General features: G+C 38.9%; 1 protein-coding gene across 5 annotated transcripts in view; it reads left to right on the top strand.

Annotated features, from left to right (window-relative positions):
- NKAIN3 (sodium/potassium transporting ATPase interacting 3) overlaps positions 1-20,012 on the top strand; it is a 521,250-nt gene that overhangs the window by 400,365 nt on the left and 100,873 nt on the right. The gene's annotated exons all lie outside the window — the stretch shown is intronic.

The following is a 20,012-nucleotide window of genomic DNA, read 5'->3' as shown; positions in this document are numbered from 1 at the left end:
GATATGCAGACATTTTTTAAACTTGATGTACCAGCAAGAATTCTAGTTTTGTCATTTATGTTAAAGGGACCCACACCAGCCACAAAGAGGTTAATTTTAAGGCTATACCCTTAGAAAAGGCCATTTTTACATACTTTATATATTTGCATGTGGCAGAATTGTTTTGTAGCTAATGAAGTATGCAAAAGAAGCCGATCATCTTAAAGAGATAACCATGCAAATAATAATAATGCAAAGCCATTAGCAGACATCTCACTTTATTACACTATTTATTTCTAGTAAATATTTGTGCACCATTTATTTTACTAAAAGTCTAATCTAGCCTGAAGTCTTGTTTATTAGTAGAAGCAGGAAAGTTTCTATTGAATGCTGATTGCAGTTTGCATGGCACCACCTTCAAAATGCAAAACACTAATATTTCATGGAGGGACAGATTATGTCACCTTTACTCTTACAGTATAGTACCTTACTCCACCATTAAGCCCATTAAAATAAATGGAGTTACACTACAGCCAAGGTGTTGCTAAATGTAAGCTGTAGTAGGAAGAGGGCCTGAAACATAAGCCCTTGTATTAGAGGCCTGAGGCCTAAACTAAAGTAGTGGTAAGAACTTGCTATATAAAGCAAAGTTAAGTTGTGAGCAAAAGGCAGGCCCTGCTCACAGAATCTGGCAAGAACAGAATTGCAGAAACACACATTCCTAAGTAGTGCTAGACATAAGAATGTATATGCAAACACATTCCAGATAGGTGGTACTAGAACACCTTGATACCAGCACATTCCCCAAAGATAACGGGAACACTCTGACCCATCCTAAAGATAAGGTCTGGATGGCAGCATGATGGATAGAGATGTTTTGATCAAACCAACATGTACAAGGTAATGGGTGGCACCCAAATACATCAGAGTGTAACACCTGGATATGTCAGAGGGGCAATACGTAACTTGTTTGTATCGGTGTATAAAGAGGTACCTCAGAGGGAGTGTGTTTGGCTGGCCTAGGGGATAATGGAAAGTCCTGCCATTAACTGAACTAGTCCATTGCAACGGGCACACGTGTTCGTGTACCTGTAACCATTAAGCCAGGACATTAGGACTGTGCTTCATTGACAATAAACCTGACCAACTGCCTTCACTATGAGCCAAGTCTGTGGATTTATTGGGCAGTTTGATTGGAGCCTGCTGTACGGGCTATCTGGCCAGAGTCAGTAGAGCATGCAGAAAGAACACACACATGAACAAAACATCTGACCGCATAAGGGTGCTCAGTCTGGACCAGAGTCACACTTTAAGGTGATTCTCTACTTTTTGCAAGATATTAAAAAGTTATTGCCCTAATTTGTTCTATGGGCTAGATTGAGTAGCCTTTAATCCTACTGGTAGGTAATGATTTCTATGATTTCCTGATATTTCATTCTATTATATGTTGGAGTATGTTTGTCAGAGAACAGGTCAGGCTACGCCTTACCAATATAGCTCCTACCAAAATCCAGAGACCAGTCTCTCCTCTTGTTCTACGATTAATTAATTTAGGTAGAAATAGGGAGAAAAATAAAAGAACAAAAATAACCATTGGATCAATGAACATACCTAATACATGAGTGCATCTCATGGGGTTCCTCACATACTAGCTATCAGAACATCACTTGAAAGGCTGATGTTCCATTTGCACAGTGGTGGATTAGCCACTGGGCCAATGGGGTCCTTGCCCAGGGGCCCCAGCCAATTGGGGGCCCCCCGGAAAAATGGGTGTCACCATGCCCTGACCCACTCCGTCTGCCCAGTGCTCCTGCTGGGGAGCTTGGTCAGGGCATGGGGGCTTCCCGCACTCCTCAGCAGGAGTGCTGGGTGGGCAGGGCAGGAGATGCCCCTGCACCTCAATCCCACTCCCTGGCAGGCACCAAGCAGGCAGGGGAAGCCCCCGCTCTGACCCAGCTCCCTAGCAAGAGTGCCGGGTGGTGGGGGGAGAGAGGGACAGCCGTGGAAGGGGTGGGGAGGGGTCCCCACTTGCTCTGGCCTAGGGCCCCACAAACTCGTAATCCACCTCTGCATTTGCACATCAGTGCTTAAAAGAAACATGTATCAATAAAGGAGTTCAGAACATTAAGACTTCTCACAAGCTTGCAGTCTGATAAAGCAACTTTGTGTATGCTGTGTTGTTGTAGCCAGGATAATAGAGAGACAAGGTGGGTGAGGTAATATCTTTTATTGGACCAACTTCTGTTGTATTTAGCAATGACATTCTGAGTTAGTTTCCAAGACCTGAAGAAGAGCTCTGTGTAAGCTCAAAAGCTTGTCTCTCTCACCAGCAAAAGTTGGTCCAATAAAATATATTACCTCACCCACCTTGTCTCTCTAAAGCAACTTCTTGTCTATGTTGTCTAGTTAATGGCAAGTTAAGAAATTAAACCTGGGCTAACCAACAGGGACTGTCTTTTTTGTTCTGTGTTTGTACAGCACCATCAATGGGGTCTTGATCCATGAGTGGGGCTGTAGGTGCTACAATAATACAAATAATAATAATAATAATAATAAATATTTCTGTTATCCAACCTAAATATAGTATGAAGATGTACAAGGATTACTGGTCAGTCAGGAGTGCTGCTTCTATGCTGATCTTAGCTCTAGACTTTGGATTTGAACAGGGTTCTGCCACATCTCAGATGAGTGCTCTGATTACTGGACTCAGGAGAATCCTGGAAACTAGGAGTGGGTGACAGGGGATGGATCAGTTGATGATTACCTGTTCTGTTCATTCCCTCTGAGACACCTGGCATTGGCCACTGTCAGAAGACAGGATACTGGGCTAGATGGACCTTTGGTCTGACCCAGTAGGGTTGTTCTTATGACTATCAAATAGTCTGAGGTGGATCTTCCTCAGTCTCTCCTATTGAAGTTGTTCCACTTTAATTCAGTATTAAGTGAGCTAGGAAAAGGGTGAGAATGACTCTATAGCCTATTGGTTTAAGGGACTCAACTGAGAGAGGGCAGATCCCTGTTCAAATCCCTTCTCATCGAGTGGAGGGGGGATTTGAACCAGTGGTCCCAGGTATGTGATCTAACCATTGGTTTAAAGCTTAGAAGGGAGTGCCTCCTTGCTATTTTGTGTAAATCTGGATGACCTCTGAACATACCTATCAGATTAAGGCTCCAGCACATGAGCTAGGTAGAGGAGCGCCTATCTTCTCCCAATTTGTGGATCACTCTGGGTCTTAGGCAAGAAATAGGCTCCCAAATGCATAGAATGAAGCAGCAGTACAGATGCCCAAAGGCAGTAACATAGGTGGCAGTTGAGTGGGAGTTTTGTGGATCACCATGGTGCCTAAAACTAGGATTTAGGCACCTAAATCTTGGTGTTAGGCATAAATGGCCTAGATTTTTAAAAGGTATTTAGACACAAAGCAGGATTTTCCAAAGCACCTAGGCATTTAATTCCCATTGTTTTCAATGGCTTTTAGGCAGCTAGATGCTTTTGAAAATCCCACTAAGTGCCTAACCACCTTTAAACATCTAAGTACCTTCGTGGATCTGAGCCTTTGATACTATCTGCTGTAACAAGAGATTACAACCAGGCGATGAGCAAGGTGCGAGGCAATTAAAATCAGTTCCATTCAGAAAACACTGAAGAGCTGCTCTGCTTTGGCAATCAAGCTTACTCACCATCATAACACTGTACTAATGAATACCTTGAAGGCTTAAGCGTAGACTACTTGTGCCATTTAATAGGCATCATAAACAATGTCTAATTGAACACCTATATTCCTCAAATGAATCCATGGGGACTAGCATCCAAGGAAGACCTTCACACTGGAAAGAGAATGGGAAATGATCCCAGTTTGAACTAACCTAATTATAGCACTGTAATCTTATAGCTCTGTTCACATGCATAGCAGAGGCTCTTATCTCACATATGTATATTCTGTGCCTTATTATCTAGCTTTAAAATGCTTGCTCAGCTTTAAAATGACCTGTGTCATTTTAGTTTCATTATGGTCAGAATACACATCAGGGTTGTATAGTCTGCATGTGAATATAATAGGAACATACAAGCTGGTGTTTATCATCAGTAATGAGGAAAATAATATAAATAAATGAGGCTGAAATATGAAGGAATTCATTACATTGGAGTTTCATTTTCACAAAAGTAAAAGTTCATTAGAGAAGCAGGCTCCTGCAGGAAAGTTGCTGGTTGTACTATACAACACTTGCTGTCATTTTTTGTCCCACTGTTTAATCTGAATGTGCACCACCAGCCAACTTCTGCTCCCATTAAAGTCAATGGCAAAACTCACATTGACCTCAATGGGACCAATGTTTGACCCTCTGTCAAATCACTGGAAGCATTTTCCAGTAATATATGCATGCTTTCAGTAACTAAACTGTTATTCCATTATTCCCTGGTGTCTGCTGCACTGGCTTCTTTTGAATGGAACAGAAAACAAGGATGAGCTTTTACAAACACAAATCAGAACGTGTTTATGGGAAATAAAATGTATTATTTTCCAGCAATTGCAAGGCTGTAATAAAGCATTAGAGAGAGGGACCATCACCTTCCTAAAATCATCTCTAACTGTGTTTTGCAACAGCAGCGAGTAATCACTTTTTAATGCATTTTACTACAAAGTATAGTCTGCTTTTATTGACACATTAAACTATGGTTTACCTTTCTGGGTAAATTAACTGCTTTTGACTGGTCTGATTATGACCCCGTAGCTTGTGCATTGAGAGAGTTGGTTGCAAAATGAAAAAAAAAATTTTTGAAAGATATTTTTTGCAATTTTTAATCATTTTAAAGGCAATTTTTATCATTTTCTGCTTTTGAAATAAGATATACCTTTAAATGGATTTTTTGTGAGTTTAGTCACATGGGTGGGATTTTTAAATTCATATTTATAAAACATTATTTTTTGGAAATGTCTTTTTTGAAAAGCAAAAATGATAAATGATTAAAAATTGATACATTTCATAGTTTGTAGAAAACAATTTTTATGACAATGTTTGATGTAAAGAAGGTCGTTTCACTCAAAAGAAATGTCATTTGAAAAATGTCACGCAGCTCTATTAACAACTTAAGCTTTATTGCCCTCTTCAAATCAATTGTGCCTTATATCAGCAACTACTGGTATTGCTAAATTTGTAAGGCTCTAAAATTTGCTACACAGTCTACTCTGGTGTAGCTGGAAAATTAAATTGTTTCTTCTAGGTTGACCAAGATAACTAACAACCTTGAAATTACCTTACTGTAGCCAAAACGCCCAGACCCAAACTCTCTAGTCATAAGAACAGCCATACTGGGTCAGACCAAAGGTCCATCTATCCCAATATCCCATTTTCCGACAGTGGCCAATGCTACGTGCCCCAGAGGGAATGAACAGAACAGGTAATCATCAAGTGATCCATCCCCTGTTGCCCATTCCCAGCTTCTGGCAAACAGAGGCTAGAGACACCATCCCTGCCCATCCTGGTTAATAGCCATTGATGGACCTATCCTCCATGAATTTATCCGGTTCTTTTTTGAATCCTGTTATAGCTTTGGCCTTCACAACATCCTATGGGAAGGAGTTCCACAGGTTGACTGTGCGTTGTGTGAAAAAAAATACTTCCTTTTGTTTGTTTTAAGCCTGCTGCCTATTAATTTCATTTGGTGACTCCTAGTTCTTGTGTTATGAGAAGGAGTAAATAACACTTCATTATTTACTTTCTCCACACCAGTCATGATTTTATAGACCTTTGTCATATCCCCCCTTAGTAGTTTCTTTTCCAAGCTGAAAAGTCCCAGTCTTATTAATATCTTCTCATATGGCAGTCATTCCATGCCCTTAATTATTATTGTTGCCCTTTTCTGAATCTTTCCAAGCCCAATATATCTTAGTTAGTCTCCTAAATTTATATTTGGCTTCCTAAATAAGGGGCCTGATTTTCAAAAGTGCTGAGCAGGAATTCCCATTGCCACGATTGAGAGTTGTTAAGTGCTCAGCACTTTTGAAAATTAGGCCACTAATTTAGGCTGCCATTTTTTAAATGTTTGCCTATGTATTTATTTATTTTTCATTTTCCCATGTATGTGAATCCCATTCATCCCATAGGGATATTTATTTCTTTTCTCAACATTTCTTTCAGTTTGCTGAGATCTTTCTGAAATTTAGATGCAAGAGTCTAGACCTGAGCTTATCAGTTCTGTATAGAAAGGAACTACCATTCTATTCTGTGATATATTGCTTATGCATATTTAGCTCAAAATCACACTGGCTTTTTTGTTTCCAGTACAACTTCATATCTAATTTGCTACCCAATATCTCCCCTAGGTCCTTTCCAGCATTATTACTTTCCAAATATTTCCATGAGACTATCTACATTTTAGATTATTATTCCCCAGCTTGTTCGCCTACATTTTTCCAAATTGAATCTCATTTTGCTATTTCCTGTCCATCCTTCTACTGTCTTAGTTCTGGTATCAATCCTCTGTTCACAGCACTCCCTAATTTAGCATGGTCCACATGTTTTTGCATTTATCTGTTTTTCCACATCATTAATAAAGTTGTTTAAACTGGCCCAACCCAAGTCTCTGGTAAAATGTTAACAACCTTGTTGAATTCAATTAGAGGTATCTGCTGGCAGGGTATTCTCTGTGAGGGGTCCTATGCTATGGAACTTGCTCCTAGCAATCAGATCAGCAGAGAACAAAGTTGAAATTCCAGTTCCATTGAAATCAATGGGAGTTTTCTTACTGACTTCAATAAGGTCATAACTTCCCACCAGATTAGTTAACCTTCTGAGCACCTTCCAAAAACCATCTTTTTTCCTCCTTCTCTAAAGCTGTGCAGGAGGGTTTGAGCCAAACTGAATATATTTATGAAGAGTCTTTTGTTTGTTCTATGATTTTTAATTTATGGGATAGCACCCAGAGAGCTGGATGGGTGCCTGTAGTGATATTTTTAAATGTGAATGAATGAATGAGTAAATAAATCCATATTTTTATATAGTGTACAGTATACATGTTCTCAGATAGGAAAGATTAGAATAGAAGGTTTCATTTTAGAAAATATACAATCTAGAAAGAACTGTAAGAAAATATTCCAGGCACTTAAAATATGCTGTTCAAATAATAATGAATTTTAATTTGATTTGTAACTTTGGTCAATTAATCTTAAACCAGATAATGATAACATGACAGTCTTGCTTACAATGATAAAATCTGCATGGACACTGTCAACAGAAGAAATAAAGAGAAGAAGGGCACATTCCAGTTGTTTAATTGAGGCACTGATGTATGTTCCCTCTGGAGAGAAGAGAATAAAAGGTGTAATTTTCTGACAGTGAAAGGCATTTCCCCCCACAAATAGCCAAGGGACCTTCTTTTTTTCATTGCAACAAGACTTGGTTGATATTTGATTTCTAAAGAAATGCTGGCTAATAGTATAAGGCTTATTAAGTATTAGCTCCTTGTAAGCAACCTTGCTTGTAATGAATTAACATGCATTTTTAATGACCATACTCTTGTTTCATTCTCATGCAAGCCCTGTGACAGCTTGTTCATTTGAGCTTTTCTCTAAGTGTGCTTTGCACAGATAATAGTCCAGATTTTCAGGCACTGGTTTCCATTTTTGCAGATGCAAATAACTGTGGGCACAGTTTTAGGAGTAAGAAAGTCTGGAAGAAAGGAAGGCTGAAGAAGAGGAGCAATGAATAGTCCAGTAAGACAGAAAAGAGATAACCATGACATGATCCAAGCCTTTGGCAGTGGAGTGCCAGAGAGGAAGGTTGGAGTTTCGAACTGTCATAGAGGGAAAAGTTACACAATTTGTTGAAAACCTAGAAAGGAAGAGAAAAGGAGAGAGAATAGTCAAAGATAACCTCATTGTTGCAAATCTAAGTAACAGAGAAGATAGGGAGATTATCATCAGTGATTGAGAAAGAGGAGATAGGGAAGAGAGTGGAGAAGGAGAGATGTGGAAGTCTGTGCCATATTTAGCTTTAGAAAGCATCAGGATGTTCCTGAGAAGATACTGGAAGAGATGTGAGCTTGGAATTAAATCACAAGTGGAGAGGTATGTTTGGAGCTCATCAGCATGAAGGTGATAAGAGAGAGACAATGGGAGCAGATAAGATCCCATGTATGAGTGCTGAAATGGAAAAATATGGGAGAAAAAAACCCGGGCTCTTGGGAGCACAGAGAGGAGGAAAGAGGAGATAAAAGACTCAAAGATAATACACTGAAGGAGTGGTCAAGGAGATAGGTGAAAGACCAGAAGAGGAGAGAGCCATGCAAGGCAAGAGAGTATCTCAAAAAGAAGTGGGTAATAGGTGGTGTTAAAGGCATGAGCCAGAACATGGAGAATTGTATCACAAAGCTCCTAATAGAGTTAAATAATACATGGTACAAATTAGAGAAAGAAATGGTGAAAAGCATACTCTATCTCAGTAGCTGGGGGACCTGCACTGGTACACATAAGTTTTCTTTGAATATGCTTAGTGGTGCCCTTGAAAAGACCAGCTGAACACAGAAGGTGTGAGATCGATTTGGAGGTATAGGGGGACAGAACTCCAGAAAGCTTTAGTCATGTGAGTAATTGTTACTCACCCTAGTAGTCTCCTTGTCGGGAAGGTTCAGGCCCCTGGTTACTAGTGAAGTGCTCATAGGTCTAGAAACGAAATGTTGTTTATGAATACAAAGCTTCAGCCTGTAGCTAGATGTCTGAACCAATTGATATTTCTAGAGAGATTTGACTTAACAGATGTTCCTGAAATTGATTGGCAGTGCCTTGGGGTCTTAGTTGTATTACCTGCTTACATTTCTCCATTGGGCTATTAAATAGAAAATCTATCATTAACTACAGGTATAATGACAGATTTATCTGGGATTATTGAAAGGCATACCGAATGGCAAACTACAGAACAAGTAGAGCTGTAATAATTTCACTGGAAATTGCCCATGTAGATTTCTAAGGGGAATATTGTACTTAGCCAGACTCAATGATAATGGCAATCCATATCCAGTGACACAAGTTATTAGGATTTTATGAAAGTCCTTGATAAAAATTGTATTGTTAGACTCCTCCATAAACTATAAGGTGGAGATTCCAGAGTTAGATATGGAATAAGTGCAAAAGTAGTTAAAACATCAAAAATATGGAGTGAGGATGTGGAGATAAACAAAACTTTTGCCTAATGAGACGATTTGGTTGCTTCCATCAGATGTTATTAAATTGCTTCCTTATCCTTCATTACTGCACACTCACACAGTTGCTGTACATAGTCTGGCCCTTACAATTAAAAATATATTTTTGACATGATTTTGAAAACATGGACTCTTTCTGTCAATGCAGTTTTCTGCCCGTAGTTTATCAAGAGTGCATTTTACAAAATTGCCCCTGCAGAATTAGAGGCAGAGTTGATTTTCTTTTCAAAATAAGCTTTAGGGGTGGGGGAGGGTTGGTTGGCCGGTTAGTTTTTTAACGTTAATGCTGGTCAATCATTGTAAAATATCTTATAGCAAAAGAAAAGACAAAGAGCAAAGAAAAAGACAACCACAGACTTAAAAGGTATGGATTCGGCGGGCAACCTAACTGACTAAAGAAAAATCCTTACAAACTGTGGTTCTGTAAATGTTCTCTATCATTACAATATTTATTCCAAACTATATCACAGTACTAAAGGTTGTACATTCATAGAAGAAATTTGAAAGAAAACAAATCTGGAACAGACATTTGAATACTGAAAATCCTTTTTCTCTCTAAGGACTATGACAGTGAGAAATAGCTCAGTAGTCAAGGTTGAAGGAATGAGAAGGCAGGAGTCATTTAAACAAGAATTCAGTGGCACGATGGGAGAGTGAGGGATAGTAATGTACAGTGCCAGCAGAGAAAAAAACTGCTGCCTGATATTAATTGTTTCTGCTCAGTATTCCTCCCTTCATATCGCACATTAATTCCACAATAAATCATTTGATAAAAGGAAAAGAATATAGATGGAATTTTGAGTTTGAATTTAATGCTGGACTATACTCAGTTGCTATAAATTAAAATTTGATTTCAGTTTACAGTATGTATTATACTAAAAGTAAGTTGCTATGCCTCCCATTGATTTCAGCGGGCTTTGCATCAGGCCCCTAGTTAAGGGTGAATGTGCACTATAGCCACTACAGCAGCACAGTTATGGTACTGCAGCTGTGCTGCTGTAGTGTAGACACTTACTACAGTAATGGAAGGGGTTTGTCCGTCTCTGAAGTAAATCTATCCTCTCAAGAGGCAGAAGCTAGGTGGACGTGAGAATCCTTTTATCAACCAAGCTTCATTTACTGTGGGAGTTGGGTCGACCTAACTGCATCACACAGGGTGTGAAATTGTTCATATCCCTGAGCAATGTAGGTAAGTTGACCTACATTTTAAATGTAGACCAAGAGTAAGAGCACCATAGCCTCAATTGTTTATATATGTGTGAGACTGTCACAGAGCAATTGGTTTCAATTTCATCTGAAGATTACAGGCTGAGGTCATTATGACTCATAATAACTCAGCAATGTGTAGCAAAGTTAATATGAGACCACTCTAGTTGATGTGATGCTCCTGTATGCCCCGTTAGGACATTATCCCAAAGAACAAGGACAATAAATAGTAAACCACTTGTAATCCTGTTAACATTTGCATCTCAAAACAAGTTGTCACAATTTAATTACTAACAAGAAGTAACTCAGAAACACTAATTCAGTGTGGAGTGGATCAGCAAGAGGTATTGTGCACAGTTTTCATTTTTTAAATAATAAGATAGAAATGACTCTCTTATTTGATAATATTCAGACCAAATAATTCTTATACTAATTACTGAATTTTGATATTTTTAAATAGCATATATGAAGATATAGAAAAGCATAAGTGAGTGCTTCAACTTTTAATGACTAGAGATTGTTGTTGTAGCCATGTCGTTTCCAGGATATTTGTAAGACAAGGTGGGTGAGGTAATAACTTTTATGGACCAACTTCTGTTGGTGAGAGGGACAAGCTTTCAAGCTTACCTAGAGCGGAAGAAGAGCTCTGTGTAACTCAAAAGCTTGTCTCTCTCACCAACAGAAGTTGGTTCAATAAAAGATATTACCTCACCCACCTTGTATCTCTAATGACTAGGAATGGCACTTCTTTGTTGCAATTAGAAAAAAGGATATATTATTCTGTTCTTGTTTTGATAAATATAGTCCCCATCACTACCTCCTTTTGCCAGGAAACAGTGTTTGAGAAAATATAACCTTCCCATTACAAACACCTGCATTTCATATTAAATTCTAGTGTCCATGCTATCTCTCATGAAAAATACATAGGTTTATGAATCCTTATGCACCCACTTACTATTTGTCCACATGCCATAAGTAAATATTCTCGCTGCCCATGCTATATTTGTTCATAAAGAACATTCTCTCCAGGTTTCTCCATTGGGGATATTTCCTGAACACTAAATTCATGTTTTTAAAGGAATAAACCATGAAAACAAAAGTAAATATGAAGTAGAAAGCCTGTAAAACATGGCTTTTATGGTATTTGCTGAGGTTGTCAGGCTGCCAAAGATACAACTATCCACATTTTTTGGAATTGTCCCAGCTTGCTGGCTTTCAGAGGGCATGTAACTAACTCTGTAAGTGGGATGGTTAATAAAAATATAACAATTATCCTTTACTTGGTCTTTTGGGAGTAGATAGTAAACGAATCTCTACTCTAAAATGTCATTCTAAATTAATATGAGTACTTTTAGTGTATGTGCCAGGAAATACATTACATAACACTGGCAAGATACCCTGTCTCTGGCCTTGAAAGAACACATTATAGTGCTATAGCTTGGAAGAGAAAACACATACCAGAAGGTAAGATTCTGATATTGAACTCACAACTATTTACACTAATTGTCATTCCATTGGCTTCAGTGGAGCAGTCCCGGATTTACACTGGTTTGAGCAAGATCAGAATCAGGTTCTCTATCTTTTTTTAACACTTTTAAAGACATGAAAATTATGGAACCAAATTATCTACATCGGAAACATTTGCTGTGATCAATTAACAAGCCCAATTGTACTCTTATGCACTCCAATGTGATTCTTTTTCTGTGTAACCAAATATTGTTTAATGTTCTTTCTGTTTCTTCAAAAAATGAAAAAAAATCAACATTTTAAAACCAAAAAGGATTATCTTAATCATAGAAATGGAAGATGCAAATCACTTATTCTCCTATCTGGTCTATCTCATTAGTGCAATCATGCTAAATATTTTTTTACTGCATTGTCTAGTTTTAGATAGTCTTTTTCCACATATGCTGTATATTTGATCATGTCTAATTTGGGTTGAGGTGTATTAGGCACATCTGCTATTTTTGGACTATTTTGATATGTTTATGATCTTGTGAAGAACAAGTCTCCCTTTGTATAGACTTTAGGCAATTTTGAGCTTTCTTACATTTGGTATTAACAAGAAAGTGGAAAAAATGTAAACTTATAAAGGAGTAGAGTGGGATGGTTTGTAGAGATGTGATATAAAGAAACTGACATAAAAGCTCTTTTATCTAGTGTAATGCAGCACTTGTGAAACAAATTGAGCCTGTTAGTCACCATATGGCACTTTTAATGCTTCATTTGTTGTCCTTATATTCTAAACCCAAGCTCTTACCAACCAAATTTCACCTTTCATAATGCCTTATTTACTTCATTATGTTAACTTCACAGTTCCATTTGACCATGGACACTGATTGGAAGAAAAAACAATTTATCTGAATAAGAACAAATGTGAATGTTAGTGGAGACAACCACGATAAAATTAAGCATCTGTTCCATTGCATTTTTTTAGTGATACCAAACACATTCCTGACCTATTTTTATCCTACAGATAAAACCAAATAATAATCCCATACTGTGTCCTGCAGAGATCCACTATTCACTCTAAGTGTACTCAGCTGGAGTTAGTAAAGAAGGAGAACAAACATAAAACTACTGCACTAAATCCAATCATAGTGGGTATGATGATGTGACTATGTTATAGATCACATAATTAGTGAGTTGAGAAAGATGGAGAGCAGATGGTGCCTGAAGACACTGAAATAGGTAAGAGTCTTTCCACTGAATTCTGTGAGCTTTCAATCAGGTCCATGGAGGTATCACTTATGGAAGCATTTTCATATATTTTCAGGGTTATTCCAAACCATGGACAAAGAAACACAGAATAATGTAATCATGAATCAGATATTAATTAAAAAAGGGGAAAATCTGAAGGTGGAAGAAAATTTGGGATCTTAACACATCATAATTGCATAAAGAAAATCCTGTTAAGATAAAGAGTTAGTCTTGTAAAATGGTTGGCTTTTTCATAAGTCAGTCTTGTGAAGTTCTGTGTCTCTTCTGTGAGATGCTGATATTGAAGTAAATCTATCTAGGTTTCTATATCCCATGGTAACTGGGAGCCAAACATACTCCTCCTTCTCTTTGGGCCCCAAGCCAAAAAACATCAAAGCAAAGTAATAATGAACATGTGAAGAAAGGAGAATAGAAAATGATTGTATAAATATGTTCAGGAAAAGACAAAAAAATAGAAACAAACACAAGACATGTCTGCAGCCCTTACTTGGCAAAACAACCTAGACTTTAATGGAAATGTTGCCTTTACAAGAACTGCAATATAGGGTCATAAAAAAGGAAAATGTACAATGAGCATAAAAGTGAGGAATCCAGAATGACTGCTTTGCTACAGCTTAAACCTGCACTGCTGAAGTAAATCACAGTTTAAAATTATCATTGAGAGGGAAATTGGGTCCTTATTGTTTATGAGTCTCATCTTGCCGGGTCCTCAATTCCCTTTAATTTGAGGGTTGGATCCCATGGAAAAAAATTATACTGTCAATGGTTTTGTTTCTCTCAAACATAAATTAGTAGCAAACTAACCAAAATCTTAAATAGCTGTTTTTCTCTGTCAGTAAAAGATAGAACAGTAATAAGGAAATGGAGAAAGTTAGTTGACAAAGCAGGAAAATTATTTTTAGACATTATTGTTGGTCAGGCCAAGAGCAAATTGTCAGCGAGGCAGTGAGCAGGTATCTGGCAAGATAAAGATTATAGATGAAATTCTGGCCCCATTGAAGTCAATGGCAAAACTCCCCACTGACTTCAATCGGGGCAGTATTTTACCTTATATATATTTCACCTTATACATAAAAACGCTTTCCCCAGAATACTTAAAAACAAAAATGCCAAGATACCCAGCAGCTAAGACCTTAGAAATACCTAGGATTGGATTAGATAACAATGGCAAGTGAAGAAAATGACAGGTCACAACAGCCTGCACACCCAAAACTGCAGATACATTTACTTACAAAGATAATAATAATAAGTAGGACTCTGCTCTAAACACTTCTTACCTGCACCATCTGCAATGGTTATCACAGACAAAGAATATTTTCTGTTTCTGCTAGCTCCCAAATTAGTCTTCTCTGTCTCCCATGTGTTTCTCTGTCCCATTCCCACAGGTCACTCCCATACCATATAGCTGCTCCTTCCCCACTTCCCCATGTGGTTCTTTGGTTGCCACTTTTACTGTGGCCAGCTTCACAGCGGCCATGAGAACTTTTAAATGAAGCTTTGGATCCATACAGAAGATAAAAGCTCCACAGTGGACCATGCAGTGTTTATGTGCATAAGGGCCTTTAGATTACATCAAGCACATGGAAATCACTTAACATATCTAAATAAATCCTTACTCATCCCTTTCTCACTCCTAAACTAGGTAAAGGCACCAACTCTCATCCGTATCAACACTATAACAAAACTGAATTTCTAGACCAAACCAATTTGGAGATATGATAAAACAAAACAACAACAAAAAGGAAATATGTGTCTTACGTTTTTCACCTGCACTATCCCTGACATGTCATAGAATCATAGAACTGGAAGGGACCTTGAGAGGTCATTTCGTCCAGTCCCCTGCACTCGTGACAGGACTAATTATCTAGAGCATTCTTGACAGGTGTTTGTCTAACCTGCTCTTAAAAATCTCAAATGATTTTTTGGATCCTGATTTTTCACACTTGCTATCTGGTCACCCTAAAGTGAGGGTGGTATTTTACATTTTAATGCATTTTGATTCAGCCCCATTTAGAAGCTCTTAATTTTTAGCTTTTGAAGAACTCTAAGCCTTAAGAACACTGGGCTCTTTATTCATCATTCCCACAGTCAACTAATCTCTTTCCATCCATATAAGCAACTGACTAAAAGTCTTTTCATTGACATGGTGAGGGAGCACTGTATAGTGACCAGAAAAAGTTATAGAAGATCTGAAATATAATTGATGCTGCACTCTGTTGAAATAGCTTTATGGGGCTCCTTGACCATATCAGGATATTCAGAACATAATTCTATATTTGCCTCAATGGGACTGATTTGACTCTCAGGCTATGTCTGCATATGAGTTGGGATGTGTGATTCCCAGCACACATAAATGTACCCATGCTAACTCTACTCAATCTAGGTCGCTATAAACAGGAGTGGAGCTGGGATGCCAGATTGGGCTAGCCACTTGAGTACGTTGTAACTGCCAGGACACACTGGGTATGTACACACAGGGCTAGCCCTAGACCAAATGGTGCCCCAGTGAGGAGCATCTTCAGCGCCCTCCCCATTTGTTAAACTTTTGAATACCTTATTTTTATTGCATTTGTAGCCCATTTCACAACTTTGATGCACGATTGACATGTGTTATTTATCCCTGTTTTATAAGACGATAAATATGCCACTAGGATCTGTAAATCTGTATTTATTCATGCCATATATAAGCAAATAAAAAAATTCATTTCCTCTAAGCTTATAGAAACTTTTTTTAATTTTAAGAATAACTGAAATTTACTAACATCAAGAAATTGAACTGTGCACCAAGATTGGGTGGACCAGTATTAAAGAGTGTTACAGTAGGTGACAGCCTTAGAATTTTAACCCAAGTCCTTTAGTTCAAAAGGTCACTTTTCTCACCTTTGCCCTCGCAAAGTGAAGCACAGCATCAGAGAGATCCAAAGACTGGCCAATGGCATTTTCAAGAGATAAAATAGCAAGTGATGTCAGTGTCTCATTGGTCATTGTCGATCAAAGATATGTTTTAATGAGCCTGAACTTCAAAAAGCTGTGCTCAGCACTTGCAGCTGTGACCGGGAGTGTGAGCAGAATACACAAAGCTGTCCACACATTAGGAAAACTGTCCTTCAGCTCTGCATCATGAATGAATTGGAGAACTTGGAGTGGAGAGTGCTTCCCATGTGGCAAAATATGATGGATGTTGTCCAATTCAACATAGAGGTCTTTATCATTTATGTCTGAACATTCCCCATGTTTTCAGCATCTAGTGAAGATCAGTACAATTGTTCGAAAGTGTTTTCTTGTCCACCGGCAGCTTACAAAGGTCATACAAAAAAAGCCAGATCTTTTTGTGGTGCTTCATTTTTCCAAACCTTTATTCGATGAACACTCAAGCAGTGTCAACAAGTGAGCAAAACAACTTCCTCTTGAATTTTAGTTCCAAGCTTCTCATCACGTCATCTCTGCCCCCGTAACAAAACTGTCTCTTCTTTCGATGAATAAGTTTTCCACCATTTCTTTGGCAGCAGTGATGGCATTTTCAAATCCATTGTCTCTGTAGGCCACAATGAAATCAAGGCAACTTCTCATCAAAGTAGTAGCAGTCACGATGTCCATTGACTGAGTTTTTAATGCTTTGCTTACTTGGAACAGGATATCCTGCCAAACTATAATTGAGACCAGAAATTTGAAGTCAGTGATCTGGTTTGCCAGCTGTTGTGCCTCATTTCAGATTCTGACCTTGGCTTTACTATACTGCACCAATTCCATCAGGGCGTCGTAAACTTCAGTCACTTGATACCTCGCTGGCCTTATGCTGTCAAAGCGGCTCTCCCAGCAAATGTCACTTAGCGGCTTCATGGTCAGATTTGTAACATTGTCCGTGAGGATCTTCCCCCTGACAGTTGATGTTGAAAACAGGATGTATATCCTTGGAAGTACTCCAAAGAGAGATGATGAATCAAAAAAAGATGACGCTGCATCTGATACAACTAGGTTGAGGCAATGGCAGCCTCAAGGCATGAAGAAAGCTCTTGTATTCAGCGCAAAGATCCTCGCCTGAATGCCACTGTTTCTTCCCTTCATGTTCATGCTGTAGCTGTAGCCATAGGCGTGGCCGTGGCAGTCCTGAAGCTTTATTTTATTCTCATTCAAAACGTTTATAAAAAAGTTCTGTTGGGCCTTTTCCAGCAGAGCTGTCCACAGACCAGAAACAGATAGTGTTCCTTTACTTGGAGACAGCCATCCTCGTTGTCAACAAATCTGACTGTAAATGACATCTTTTCACTGTGACTAATGTCGGGAGTGCAGTCCATTACTGTGGCGTAGTACTTCACTTTGCCAAGTCTCATTAATATGTTATCAAGCACCTACCTTGCCATAAGGTCAGTAAATTCATTTTGAATTGTTTTGCTGGAGTAATGGTCCATAGCTTCTTTACGAACTACTCAGTGTAGGTGCTCACACATGATGTTGTCATATTTCCCAAGGAGCTCTATGAAATCGAGGAAATTACCATTATGTTCAGTGAATAACTTAACCGATGACCCCCAGAAAGCCAAATTATTCTTTGTAAGGAAGAGGGCAATTGAGATCAGACACTCAAGCACATTCCTCAAGGGCTGGGTTTCGACACTGATAACGCACTGGTTTTCTGCATTTATGTGTTTATTCAGCTTTAGCTGAATGGCCAGGTGATTTTTCATGTTGCTTAAGCGTATCAGCTAACTTATGCCATTAATTGTACCCAGAAAGCGCAAGCAATGGTTTGTCATTCTTCTCAAATATTTTGCAACAATTACAGAACACTTTGTCAGTTGATTTTAAGTAAAGTAGCCAATGCCAGTTCAGTTTCTCACCATGCTCAGGCACTCTTTCATAGTGTGACTTTAAAAAGTGTCACTTCTGCTCATTTACTGGAAACTTCATAGCCTCGATTTTGCCGAGCCTGTTCAAAATTGTACACTGAATATCAGCAGAGTTTAGGATCACCGGCCATAAAGGAGGATCTGAGGTATCAATTTGTGATGTGCAATTTTTCTCACTGTTGTTTCTGTCATCATGCAAGGCTGATTCCTCTTTATCGTATCTCTCCTTTTCATGAAAACCAGATTTTCCTTTGTCATTACTCTCCTTTTCGTGTGAACTATATTCTTTTTTATCATCACTCTCCTTTATGCCACCAGGAAAACTGGACAATTCTCCATCACTTTCCTCACGTTTCCATTCCTTATCTTTAGGTAAATCTGCTAATTCCTTAGTAATAGGGCTTCCATCATTTACGTTGCACTCCTCAATTTCTTCAGCACTGGGACAATTACTACTGCCTAAAGCCCAGGCTGTGTTGTTCTGTTTCAGATATTTTCCCACCAAATTTGCCCCTTGCTGCAAACTAGATTGCAATTGAGCTTTTTGCTTCCTATACTGAGCTCCTGAAGACTTCTTCATGAGCATCTTTTATTTTCTACAGGGGAAAACAGACAGTGTTAGGGACAGCAAAAGTCTGTTCTACAGTCTTAGAAAGTTATCAACCATTTCATATCAGAGGGTAGCCATGTTAGTCTGTATCCACAACAACAATGAGGAGTACAGTGGCACCTTAAAGACTAACAGATTTATTTGGGCATAAGCTTTCATGGGTAAAAAACCCACTTCTTCGGATGCATGTACTGAAAATTACAGATGCAGGCATTATTATACATGAAGAGAAGGGAGTTACCTTACAAGTGGAGAACCAGTGTTGACAGGGCCAATTCAATCAGGCTGGATGTAGTCCACTCCCAATAATTGATGAGGAGATATCAATACCAAGAGAGGGAAAGTTGCTTTTGTAGTGAACCAGCTGCTTCCAGTCCCTATTCAAGCCCAAATTAATGGTGTTAAATTTGCAAATGAATTTTAGTTCTGCAGTTTCTCTTTGAAGTCTGTTTTTGAAGTTTTTTTGTTGAAGTATGGCTACTTTTAAATCTGTTATAGAATGTCCAAGGAGATTGAGGTGTTCTCCTACTGGCTTTTGTATGTTACCATTCCTGATGTCTGATTTGTGTCCATTGATTCTTTTACGTAGAGGCTGTCCAGTTTGGCCAATGTACATGGCAGAGGGGCATTGCTGGCACATGATGGCATATATCACATTGGTAGATGTGCAGCTAAATGAATCCCTGATGGTATGGCTCATATGCTTGGGTTCTCTGATGGTGTCACTTGAGTAGATATGGGGTCAGAGTAGGCAACGAGGTTCGTTACAGGGATTGGTTCCTGGGTTAGTGTTTCTGTGGTGTGGTGTGTAGTTGCTGGTGAGTATTTGCTGCAGGTTGTGGGGCTGTCTGTAAGCGAGGACTGGCCTGCCTCCCAAGATCTGTGAGAGTGAGGGATTGTTTTCCACGATACATTGGGGGCTGTACATGATGGCCAGTGGTGATCTGTTATCTTCCTTGTTGGGCATGTCCTATAGTAGGTGACTTCTGGGTACCTGTCAAGCTCTGTCAATCTGTTTCCTCACTTCCCCAGGTGGGTATTGTAGTTTTAAGAATGCTTGATAAAGATTTTGTAGGTGTTTGTCTCTGTCTGAGGGATTGGAGCAAATTCGGTTGTATCTTAGGGCTTGGCTGTAGACAATGGATCATGTTATGTGTCCTGGATGGAAGCTGGAGGCATGTAGATAAGTATAGCAGTCAGTAGGTTTCCGGTATAGGGCGGTGTTTATGTGACCATCACCTATTTGCACTGTAGTGTCCAGGAAGTGGATCTCTTGTGTGGACTGGTCCAGAGGTTGATGGTGGGGTGGAAATTGTTGAAATCCAGGTGGAATTCTTCAAGGGCCTCCTTCCCATGGGTCCATATGATGAAGATGCCATCAAGGTAGTGCAAGTAGAGGAGGGGCGCTAGGGGACGAGAGCTGAGGAAGCGTTGTTCTAAGTCAGCCATA

Source organism: Natator depressus, chromosome 2, assembly GCF_965152275.1.
Source record: "Natator depressus isolate rNatDep1 chromosome 2, rNatDep2.hap1, whole genome shotgun sequence".
Taxonomy (NCBI): domain Eukaryota; kingdom Metazoa; phylum Chordata; order Testudines; family Cheloniidae; genus Natator; species Natator depressus.
This window is presented reverse-complemented; position numbering and strand designations above follow the sequence as displayed.